Genomic DNA, 12,169 nt, shown 5'->3' on the forward strand with positions numbered 1-12,169 from the left:
GCACATATACCCCTGGCTACCTACTCTGGGCACATATACCCCTGGCTACCTACTCTGGGCACATATACCCCTGGCTACCTACTCTGGGCACATATACCCCTGCCTACATATATTGGGCACATATACCCCTAACTACATATACTGGGCATATATACCCCTGGCTACCTACTCTGGGCACATATACCCCTGGCTACCTACTCTGGGCACATATATCCCTGGCTACCTACTCTGGGCACATATACCCCTGGCTACCTACTCTGGGCACATATACCCCTGCCTACATATATTGGGCACATATACCCCTAACTACATATACTGGGCATATACCCCTGGCTACCTACTCTGGGCACATATACCCCTGGCTACCTACTCTGGGCACATATACCCCTGGCTACCTACTCTGGGCACATATACCCCTGCCTACATATACTGGACATATACTCCTGGCTACCTACTCTGGGCACATATACCCCTGGCTACCTACTCAGGGCACATATACCCCTGGCTACCTACTCTGGGCACATATACCCCTGGCTACCTACTCTGGGCACATATACCCCTGCCTACATATATTGGGCACATATACCCCTGCCTACATATACTGGGCACATACCCCTGGCTACCTACTCTTGGCACATATACCCCTGGCTACCTACTCTGGGCACATATACCCCTGCCTACATATACTGGGCATATACCCCTGGCTACCTACTCTGGGCACATATGCCCCTGGCTACCTACTCTGGGCACATATACCCCTGCCTACATATACTGGACATATACTCCTGGCTACCTACTCTGGGCACATATACCCCTGGCTACCTACTCAGGGCACATATACCCCTGGCTACCTACTCTGGGCACATATACCCCTGGCTACCTACTCTGGGCACATATACCCCTGCCTACATATATTGGGCACATATACCCCTGCCTACATATACTGGGCACATACCCCTGGCTACCTACTCTTGGCACATATACCCCTGGCTACCTACTCTGGGCACATATACCCCTGCCTACATATACTGGGCATATACCCCTGGCTACCTACTCTGGGCACATATACCCCTGGCTACCTACTCAGGGCACATATACCCCTGGCTACCTACTCTGGGCACATATACCCCTGCCTACATATATTGGGCACATATACCCCTAACTACATATACTGAGCATATACCCCTGGCTACCTACTCTGGGCACATATACCCCTGGCTACCTATTCTGGGCACATATACCCCTGGCTACCTACTCAGGGCACATATACCCCTGGCTACCTACTCTGGGCACATATACCCCTGGCTACCTACTCTGGGCACATATACCCCTGCCTACATATATTGGGCACATATACCCCTAACTACATATACTGGGCATATATACCCCTGGCTACCTACTCTGGGCACATATACCCCTGGCTACCTACTCTGGGCACATATACCCCTGGCTACCTACTCTGGGCACATATACCCCTGGCTACCTACTCTGGGCACATATACCCCTGCCTACATATATTGGGCACATACACCCCTAACTACATATACTGGGCATATACCCCTGGCTACCTACTCTGGGCACATATACCCCTGGCTACCTACTCTGGGCACATATACCCCTGGCTACCTACTCTGGGCACATATACCCCTGGCTACCTACTCTGGGCACATATACCCCTGCCTACATATACTGGACATATACCCCTGGCTACCTACTCTGGGCACATATACCCCTGGCTACCTACTCAGGGCACATTTACCCCTGGCTACCTACTCTGGGCACATATACCCCTGGCTACCTACTCTGGGCACATATACCCCTGCCTACATATATTGGGCACATATACCCCTAACTACATATACTGGGCATATACCCCTGGCTACCTACTCTGGGCACATATACCCCTGGCTACCTACTCTGGGCACATATACCCCTGGCTACCTACTCTGGGCACATATACCCCTGCCTACATAGACTGGGCATGTACCCCTGGCTACCTACTCTGGGCACATATACCCCTGGCTACCTACTCAGGGCACATATACCCCTGGCTACCTACTCTGGGCACATATACCCCTGCCTACATATACTGGGCACATATACTCCTAACTACATATACTGGGCATATACCCCTGGCTACCTACTCTGGGCACATATACCCCTGGCTACCTAGTCTGGGCACATATACCCCTGCCTACATATATTGGGCACATATACCTCTAACTACATATACTGGGCATATACCCCTGGCTACCTACTCTGGGCACATATACCCCTGGCTACCTACTCTGGGCTCATATACCCCTGGCTACCTACTCTGGGCACATATACCCCTGCCTACATATACTGGGCATATACCCCTGGCTACCTACTCTGGGCAAATATACCCCTGGCTACCTACTCTGGGCACATATACCCCTGGCTACCTACTCTGGGCACATATACCCCTGCCTACATATACTGGGCACATATACTCCTAACTACATATACTGGGCATATACCCCTGGCTACCTACTCTGGGCACATATACCCCTTGCTACCTACTCTGGGCACATATACCCCTGTCTACATATACTGGGCACATATACTCCTAACTACATATACTGGGTACATATACCCCTGGCTACATATACTGGGCATATATACCCCTGGCTACATATACTGGGCACATATACCTCTGGCTACATATACTGGGGACACATACCCCTGCCTACATATACTGGGCACATATACCCCTAGCTACCTGTTCTGTGGACATCTCTACCCCTGGCTACCTGTTCTGGGGACATCTATACTGCTGGCCACCTATTCTGGGGACACCTATAGACCTGGGGCTACCTATTTTTGGGGAAGCACTGCTGTCAGATTGAGTGTATTTTGGGGAACTGCTGCCAGGTGAGAGGTGTCTATGTCTACCATATTAAGGGGACATTCTGCCTATTTATGTGAAATGCTGTCTATTTATGTGCCTCATGACTGCTGAATTTGTCTTGTTGGGGGCCTCATGGTTACTGAATTTGTCTTGTTGGGGGCCTCATGATTTGTTGGGGGCCTCAAGATCGCTGAATTTGTCTTGTTAGGGGCCTCATGATTGCTGAATTTGTCTTGTTAGGGGCCTCATGATTGCTGAATTTGTCTTGTTGGGGGCCTCAGGATTGCTAAATTTGTCTTGTTGGGGGCCTCATGATTGCTGAGTTGGTCATGTTGGGGGCCTCATGTTTGCTCATGATTGCAGAATTTGTCTTGATGCGGGGGGCTCATGATTGCTGAATTTGTCTTGGAACATGCTGGAAGGTACATACTGAGGGAGGGTGGGTAAGCGTAAGCCTGCTAACCTCCATGTACATTTGAAGGGGCGTGACCAAATGTGGAGCACCCATAACCACGCCCACATTTAGTCACGACCCTTCACCTTAGGGGGCGCATTAATAGTCTTTGTCCCCGGGCGCTGAAAACCCTAGCTACGCCTCTGGTTTGTATGGCCTTTTTTCAATTTCATTTTCCTAACCTAGGTGATAAAATTAAGGCTAATTAGTCCATAAATGACAGAACCCGAACCTAAACATCACAAACAGAACACATAGGTTTTTGAGCAGAGCAGGTAGTACAAATGATGATGCTATCATGAAAGAAAAGGTAACTAAAGAGGTACCTAGCATGCACACTTCAATCAGCTCTACAAGCTGGGCTAAGGGGAGTGGGTAAAACACTATGGGTGCTCTTGTTTGTTTTTTATGGAACCTAAAGAGCCTGTAAACAGTTAACTGTATGTTATGGGGGGATTGGGGGTCAGTGAGGAGGGCACAGCAATTCCCAAGTGAAGGGGGGTAGGGCTGTGCCCCAGCTTGCCCTAGTGTAGCACCGCCACTGGTTTTCTGTCATGTCTTGTAAGAGTAGATATTAGAAATCTTTTCCCCATCTTTTGCCTCCATCTGTATGGCCTCTTACAACTCATTTGTTTGTGCACTATGTTCATGTGCGTCCTCCTCCTCAGACAGCACACCTCACTTGCCTTGGTAGGGCACGGTCTAGTTTGCGTGGCTGCCACAGACTTGTAGAATCCAATAGTAGAGATGACCAGCACAAGATAGTTCCAACTGTAGATTTATTCACTTGCACAATGTGAACAACATCAACCCGGACATCCAGCCACAATACAGGATGTAACTACAGTTCTTAGTAGTATTTATAGCTCTTGCTGCAAGCAGAAGGTAGAGGACACACTCAATGGAAGGAGCTATGTCCATGCTGCGGCCAGGTCTGCTCACAACGGACTGTCGCCATTTCGAGCGGCTAACCGCTGTTTGTCAAATGATAGCATGACAAGCGCCATTGCAACTACATCCTTATATAATCCACCCCACCCCTCAGATAACCAATCACCTATAGAGAGGACCTGATGGAGAAATACAGGCAAGTCCACCCACCTTGCACACCTGTACCATAAACAGCCTTGATGGGGAACCTTGTCACCGCCCATAGAACTAAAAACCGCCGCCTCCATTTAGCAAAACATAGCTGAATCATCCATTTTTAGCCACTTCCACCTTCTGGTAGGCGTGTATAGATGACATCATGTAAAAAACTAATCTCGCATGAATACGCATACAATGCGTAAAAATATATACGCAAGCACTTTAAATTCAATACAGAAAGCCGTGTATAATGCGGCCAACCATGGCTTACATGTGGCTTCCATATACGTAACTACATATACAGGCGATATATGCATTCCACCTTAGGGGAACCACATATCGCCATCTAGAGACAACACAAAAGGGTATAACTACTTTAAATGTTCCCAAAGAAAATTGCGGCCAACTACTGTCCATCACCAAGCTATCCATCTGCCACTATTAAAGGAAGCATATACCTTAAATACCCCTCAAGCCGAATGGGCGCTTAGTGAAATGCAATATTACTCACACAAAGGCCGTCCATGTGCAAGGTAATGCAGATGGAATTGGGAATCTCCTGATTACTCCATCTTTCAAAAAGAATCTAAGTGGACAAAAATAATAAAAATGCTATTTAGACAATCAAAATGTTTGACTTAAAAAGAAGTGAGACCAGCTGCAGCATGAACCAGCCCCAATTATACATACATTATAAAACGGGAAACAGTTCATATTCCCTATTAAGACTAGTAGGGGCCAAGGTCCCCAAATGTTTGATCCACCTTGCTTCCGCTTTTAGTAACAATTTTAACCTATCGCCTCTCCTCCTAGGATGAGGGACCTGTTGTAAAACCTGAAATTTTAACGCCTCTACTCTATGTCCCTTCTCCGCAAATTCTGCGGAGATGGCTTGATCCATATATTTATTTCTGATTGTCCCCTTTACCTCTATGTCAGCTCCAGCACACACTGTGTCACAGCTTCACAGTGTCCCCAGCAGTATGCTGCAGCTTCACAGTGTCCCCAGCTATGGTTGCTTGGCATTGTACATATGACCAACACAATTGAATTACTACTTTAAAAAACAATGAAAAAATACACATATGCCAAAAACAGCTGAAAAATGTACAGGACACATAGAAACAAATAACATTTACTTGCCCAGTCTCAAACTATTCTGAAGCAAATGCTGTTGAGCGAAGCTTATATAGGCAAACAGCTGTCAAATGTTAACATTACACACGTAAACTTCTATGCACTTAAAGTAATGAGCGCTATCTAGTTGTAACGCGCTGTGCATTTGTAATGCGCGATGTGTATCCCTACCGTGCTTTGTGTAGTTATACCGCGGGCTGTGTGATTTTTATCGTGCATTACGTTTTACATGTGCAATAATGTGCGTAATTCATGTAGCGCTATAGCGTTATTCACTAGTGCTGTTTAGTGAATCAACCCCAAATTCTGTTATGTGTGAAAGGGACTTGAAAGCGGTATAAAACCCTGACATAATATTCAATAAAAACATGTTTTCCTACTTTTTATAAGCCAATCCATCCGGTTAACATATTTGCTTTTGTGCATAAGTATTATTATTCATTTAGAATTATACGTTCCCAAAGTACACTTTTTTTTCTCGGAGAGCTTACTTTGCATTTTATTCATAACTGCTTTATTCATCGTCTAACATAAGCATAAATGCTTTCTGATGCTTTCTGATTGTCTCAATGTCTTTAGGAGACCTGGCAGTGTCAGAGAAGGGTTTGTTTACATTCCTCACTTGATACAATTAAACACAAGATAACATTATCTACACTTTCCTATTCCTCCAGCTTTCCCTGCAGGGGAGCTTCTAAGGCCTGTATTAACCCTTTGAATGCTGTTCTAGTAAAAAAAAATGCTGATTGTATATAATATAATATTATATAATAGAAATGCTGGGTTTCATTCCGCTTTAAAGAGAACCCGAGGTGTGTTTAAAGAATGTTATCTGCATACAGAGGCTGGATCTGCCTATACAGCCCAGCCTCTGTTGCTATCCCAAACCCCACTAAGGTCCCCCTGCACTCTGCAATCCCTCATAAATCACAGCCATGCTGTGAGGCTGTGTTTACATCTGTAGTGTCAGTCTCAGCTGCTCCCCCGCCTCCTGCATAGCTCCGGTCCCTGCCCCCGTCCCTTCCCTCCAATCAGCAGGGAGGGAAGGGATGCAGGCGGGGACTGGAGTTCTGCAGGAGGCGGGGAGAGCAGCAGACTGACACTATAGAGATAAACACAGCCAGCTCTGACAAGCTGTTTGTCAGCAGCGTGGCTGTGATTTATGAGGGATTGCAGAGTGCAGGGGGACCTTAGGGGGGTTTGGGATAGCAACAAAGGCTGGGCTGTATAGGCAGATCCAGCATCTGTATGCAGATGATATTCTTCAAACCCACCTCAGGTTCTCTTTAAGGATATTTTGAGAATACTCCATGATGGATTTTTCAGGCTTTTACAAACTTTGTAAGTGAGAGTGACATTTAAAAAAGTAATATATAGTGCATTTTACACTTGGAGAAATATTTGTCTTATATGTACAGTATATCACAAAAGTGAGTATACCTCAAACATTTTTGTAAATATTTAGTAAATATTTCATCTTTTCATGGGACAGCAATGAAGATATGACACTTTGATACAATGTAAAGTAGACAGTATACAGCTTTTATAACAGTATAAATTTGCTTTTCAATAAAAATAACACACAACAATTAAAGTCTAACCCACTGTGAGTACACCCCTAAATAAATAATGGCAACATTTTGTCCAAGAGGAAATTCGAACAAAGAAGGACATGATCTGCGCATGGAGGAAAAACATTTTAACCATTTATTTAAGAAAGGGTTCTTTACAGTAAGAGTGATTAAGATGTGGAATGCATTGCCACAGGATGTCGTTATGGCAAACTCTATACCTGCATTTAAAGGGGGCTTAGATGCTTCCTTGCGTTGAAAGACCTCCATGGCTACAATTACTAGGTAATGCCTAATGATGTTGATCCAGGGATGTTATCTGATTGCCATCTGCAGTCGGGAAGGAATTTTTTCCCCTTTGGGGCTAATTGAACCGTGACTTGTAAGGATTTTTTCGCCTTCCTCTGGATCAACAGGGATATGTGAGGGAGTAGGCTGGTGTGTGCTTTGTTCTCTGGTTGAACTCGATGGACATATGCCTTTTTTCAGCCAAAATAACTATGTAACCATGAAGTTGAGTGAACATGCACGGCGTCATAGCCAGAGGTTGTGTTTTGCAAATAGACGTATGAGTGCTGGCAGCAATGCTGCAGAGATTGAAGGGGTGGAGGAGGGACAGCCTGTGAGTGCTCAGACGTCACAGACATTACATGAATGATGCACAAGTTTGCTGAAGACAAACAGACTAAAGGTGCGTACAGGGGCGTAACTAGAAATCACTGGGCCCACCTGCGAATATTTGGATGGGGCCCCCCCATAGGTGCCAAATAATCGTAATGGGGCAGCGTTTCACTGTAAATTAATTGTAAAGTGGGCAGCATTTTACCAGACAATCGTAATGTGGGCCAGAAAATCGTAATGTGGGCAGAGTTCACCAGAAAATCGTAATGTGGGCACCAGTCACCAGAAAATAGTAACGTGAGCAGCAGTCACCAGAAAATTGTAACGTGGGCAGCATTCACCAGACAATCGTAATGTGGGCAGCGTTCACCAGAATATCGTAATGTGGGACAGAAAATCGTAATGTGGGCAGAGTTCACCAGAAAATTGTAACATGGACAGCATTCACCAGACAATCGTAACTTGGGCAGTGTTCACCAGAAAATCGTAATGTGGGCCAGAAAATCGTAATGTGGGCAGCGTTCACCAGAAAATCGTAACGTGGACAGCATTCACCAGACAATCGTAACGTGGGCAGTGTTCACCAGAAAATCGTAATGTGGGCCAGAAAATCGCAATGTGGGCAGCAGTCACCAGAAAATCGCCATGTGGGCAGCAGTCACCAGAAAATTGCAATGTGGGCATCAGTCACCAGAAAATCCTAATGTGGGCAGCAGTCACCAGAATATCGTAATGTGGGCAGCAGTCACCAGAAAATCCTAATGTGGGCAGCAGTCACCAGAAAATCCTAATGTGGGCAGCAGTCAGTCACCAGAATGTCGTAATGTAGGCAGCAGACACCAGAAAGTCGTAATGTGGGCAGCAGACACCAGAAAATCCTAATGTGGGCATCAGTCACCAGAAAATCCTAATGTGGGCAGCAGTCACCAGAATATCGTAATGTGGGCAGCAGTCACCAGAAAATCCTAATGTGGGCAGCAGTCACCAGAAAATCCTAATGTGGGCAGCAGTCAGTCACCAGAATGTCGTAATGTAGGCAGCAGACACCAGAAAGTCGTAATGTGGGCAGCAGACACCAGAAAATCCTAATGTGGGCAGCAGTCACCAGAAAATCGCCATGTGGGCAGCAGTCACCAGAAAATCGCAATGTGGGCAGCAGTCACCAGAAAATCGCAATGTGGGCAGCAGTCACCAGAAAATCCTAATGTGGACAGCATACACCAGAAAATCGTAATGTGGGCAGCAGACACCAGAAAATCGTAATGTGGGCAGCAGACACCTGAAAATCGTAATGTGGGCAGCAGACACCTGAAAATCGTAATGAGGGCAGCAGACACCTGAAAATCGCAATGTGGGCAGCAGTGACCAGAAAATCGCAATGTGGGCAGCAGTGACCAGAAAATCGTAATGTGGGCAGCAGACACCTGAAAATCGCAATGTGGGCAGCAGACACCTGAAAATCGCAATGTGGGCAGCAGACACCTGAAAATCGCAATGTGGGCAGCAGACACCTGAAAATCGCAATGTGGGCAGCAGACACCTGAAAATCGTAATGTGGGCAGCAGACACCAGAAAATCGCAATGTGGGCAGCAGACACCAGAAAATCATAATGTGGGCAGCAGACACCAGAAAATCGTAATGTGGGCAGCAGACACCTGAAAATCGTAATGTGGGCAGCAGACACCAGAAAATCATAATGTGGGCAGCAGACACCAGAAAATCGCAATGTGGGCAGCAGTGACCAGAAAATCGCAATGTGGGCAGCAGACACCAGAAAATCGCAATGTGGGCAGCAGTGACCAGAAAATCGTAATGTGGGCAGCAGACACCAGAAAATCATAATGTGGGCAGCAGACACCTGAAAATCACAATGTGGGCAGCAGTGACAAGAAAATCATAATGTGGGCAGCAGACACCTGAAAATCACAATGTGGGCAGCAGTGACCAGAAAATCACAATGTAGGCAGCAGACACTAGAAAAAAAAATGCACCTGTGAAAAAAAAACAATTCACTTACCTGACAGAAGTCTTCTCCTCTCCCGGCATCTGGCTCGCAGCTCCCCGAGTCCTCCTGCAGCACATCTCCCGCGCTGACAGGCAGAGTGCAGGGCTACAGCAAGATGGCTGCCGAAGCCCTGTACTAGAGACACAAATAGTCTCCAGTGCAGGGCTTCTTCGGCGGCCATCTTGCCGTAGCCCTGCTCTGCCTGCCGGTGACTATGCAGGCTGCTGAAGCGGGGCTGCGGGGAATGAACTGGCGCAGCGTCTATTAGACGCTGCGGCCAGTTGAGCACCTTGCTGGGGGGTCCAGAGCAGCGCTCCCCCCACGGACAGTGAGCGGGCCCCAGAGCAGCCCCGGGCGGCCGGGCCCCCCTGCGGCTGAGAGAGTCGCATCCCCGGTAGGTACGCCGGTGGTGACAGCCTTTCCTCCTCCGGGCCCCTGACTTGCTAGGGGCCCCCCTGCAACTGCAGGGGCTGCAGGGTCTATTCCTACGCCCCTGGGTGCGTACACATGTCGGATTTGCGCAAACGACCAGTCATTTGGATGTCCAAACAACCCGTCGTTTGGACGTCAAATTGGGCATATGTACAGTCTGTCGATCAGCTGATAAGACAGAACTTGTTCATATGACAGTCGTGGGTCCGGGAACCCCTGACTGTCATGTGAAGCAGTGTTTGGGGTTTTAAATTTCTTTTTTTGCAGCTTCCAGGATGTGGTTGATATGTGAGTGGTTAGGGAGGGGACCAAGTGGGAGTTGTACCTGCACACAGTGTCCCTGCTAAGTGACATAATCCATGATTATGTCCGACTGAAGCCTCCCACCTGCATGCTGCTAAATTTATGCAATTAATGCAATTCCTGCTAGATTTGATACAGCAGACAAAGGGTGTATACCATTGCACCTGATTGGCTGACAGGCTGCCTGCTCATTAGATAAAGGTAGGAATGTGCTATTTGTAAATTTGTTTTGGGTAAATCAGTGTTGGGCTGCTTGCTTTGCAGTTTTTCACCTCAGGAGTGATCTTTTACACTTTCTTGCATTTAAAGAGACACTGAAGCGAAAAAAAAATATGATATAGTGAATTGGTTGTGTACTATGAATAATTAGTAGAAGATTAGCAGCAAAGAAAATATTCTCATACTTTTATTTTCAGGTATATAGTGTTTTTCTAACTTTGCATCATTCTATAATATGTGCAGATTACACAACACTCAGCATTCAAAATGAGTCTTTCAGAGCAGTCTGTGAAGTAATGACCTCTCCTCTAGCAGATGAAAAGTAAATAGTCCAGGAACAGTTGAAATAATAAAAGTCAGATAACAGCCCTCTCCACGACTAACTTAGTCGGAGAGCTTAATGGCTTGTTTGCATAGAGATAACAACTGGAGTTTCTCAACTCTTCCTGTACTGGAAACAATTACACTGATATATCTGACCTTAATGTTTTATTTCTTAGGGTACGTACAGACATACGATAACGATCGTTCGTTCTGAACGACGAACGATGTTAAAGGAGGTATCGGCCGATGATCGTTTGAAGAAAGGCTACTTTGAACATCGTTCGTGTACGAACGATCTTGGAACGAGCGTTGCGTGCGCAACATGATGTATAAACTGATTTCAAACATAAGTGTCAAAAAGAACTGTTTGAGCATGTGCAAAGCTTTGAGAACGAACGATCAACGACCGATCGTTGTACAGACATTACTTTTTGAACGATGGTCGTTGGAAAAGATCTGGCAGAATGGATCGTTCTTTACCAACGACATATCTCGTTGGTCGGTCGTTTTAATGATCGTTTGTGCACTTTTTACAAACGATCGTCGGGCAATGCCGTCGGTAACAATCGTTTCAAACGACTATAGTCGCATGTCTGTACGCACCCTTAGCTGTGCTACACATACAAATCATAATATCATCATTTTTTTTTCGCTTCAGTGTCTCTTTAAACGGGTCTGCCCAAAGTCACATGAATATTCAAACTTGGATCCGGGTCTGCCTGCTTTCAACCATGCTGCTAATCCATGCAGCTGCTACACTGATGCAGAGGCGAATCTTTAACCATTTACCAACATCCTATCGTATTAAAACGTCATGCTTACCGCTATTAACGGCAACATGACGTTTTAATACGTCGCGCATTCCCGCCGCTGCTACCGCCGTGTGCGCGCCGCTACCGCCGCCATTACCATCGGGATCCCGTGCTGGGTGATTGGGGAAGAAGACCGAACGGTCCTCTACCCAATCGCAGTGCCTGGAGTGAATGGACGTGACCGCGAACAGCGGCTACGTCCATTCACATAAACAGGAAATGTAACAGTTTAATAAAGTGTAAAAGAAAAAAAAAAAAAAAAAAGTGAACACGTCCCATGAGTGTTCACTAGTGTCATCTTGTGGCCAAAAAGTATATTACACCTACAA

The 12,169-nt window shown here is 46.3% G+C and overlaps 1 protein-coding gene across 6 annotated transcripts in view; it reads left to right on the forward strand.

The window, feature by feature from the left end:
- The window catches only part of LPCAT2 (lysophosphatidylcholine acyltransferase 2), a 390,784-nt gene that overhangs the window by 351,325 nt on the left and 27,290 nt on the right, over positions 1-12,169 (forward strand). The gene's annotated exons all lie outside the window — the stretch shown is intronic.

This window comes from Hyperolius riggenbachi, chromosome 11 (assembly GCF_040937935.1).
Source record: "Hyperolius riggenbachi isolate aHypRig1 chromosome 11, aHypRig1.pri, whole genome shotgun sequence".
NCBI classification, from domain to species: Eukaryota; Metazoa; Chordata; class Amphibia; order Anura; family Hyperoliidae; genus Hyperolius; species Hyperolius riggenbachi.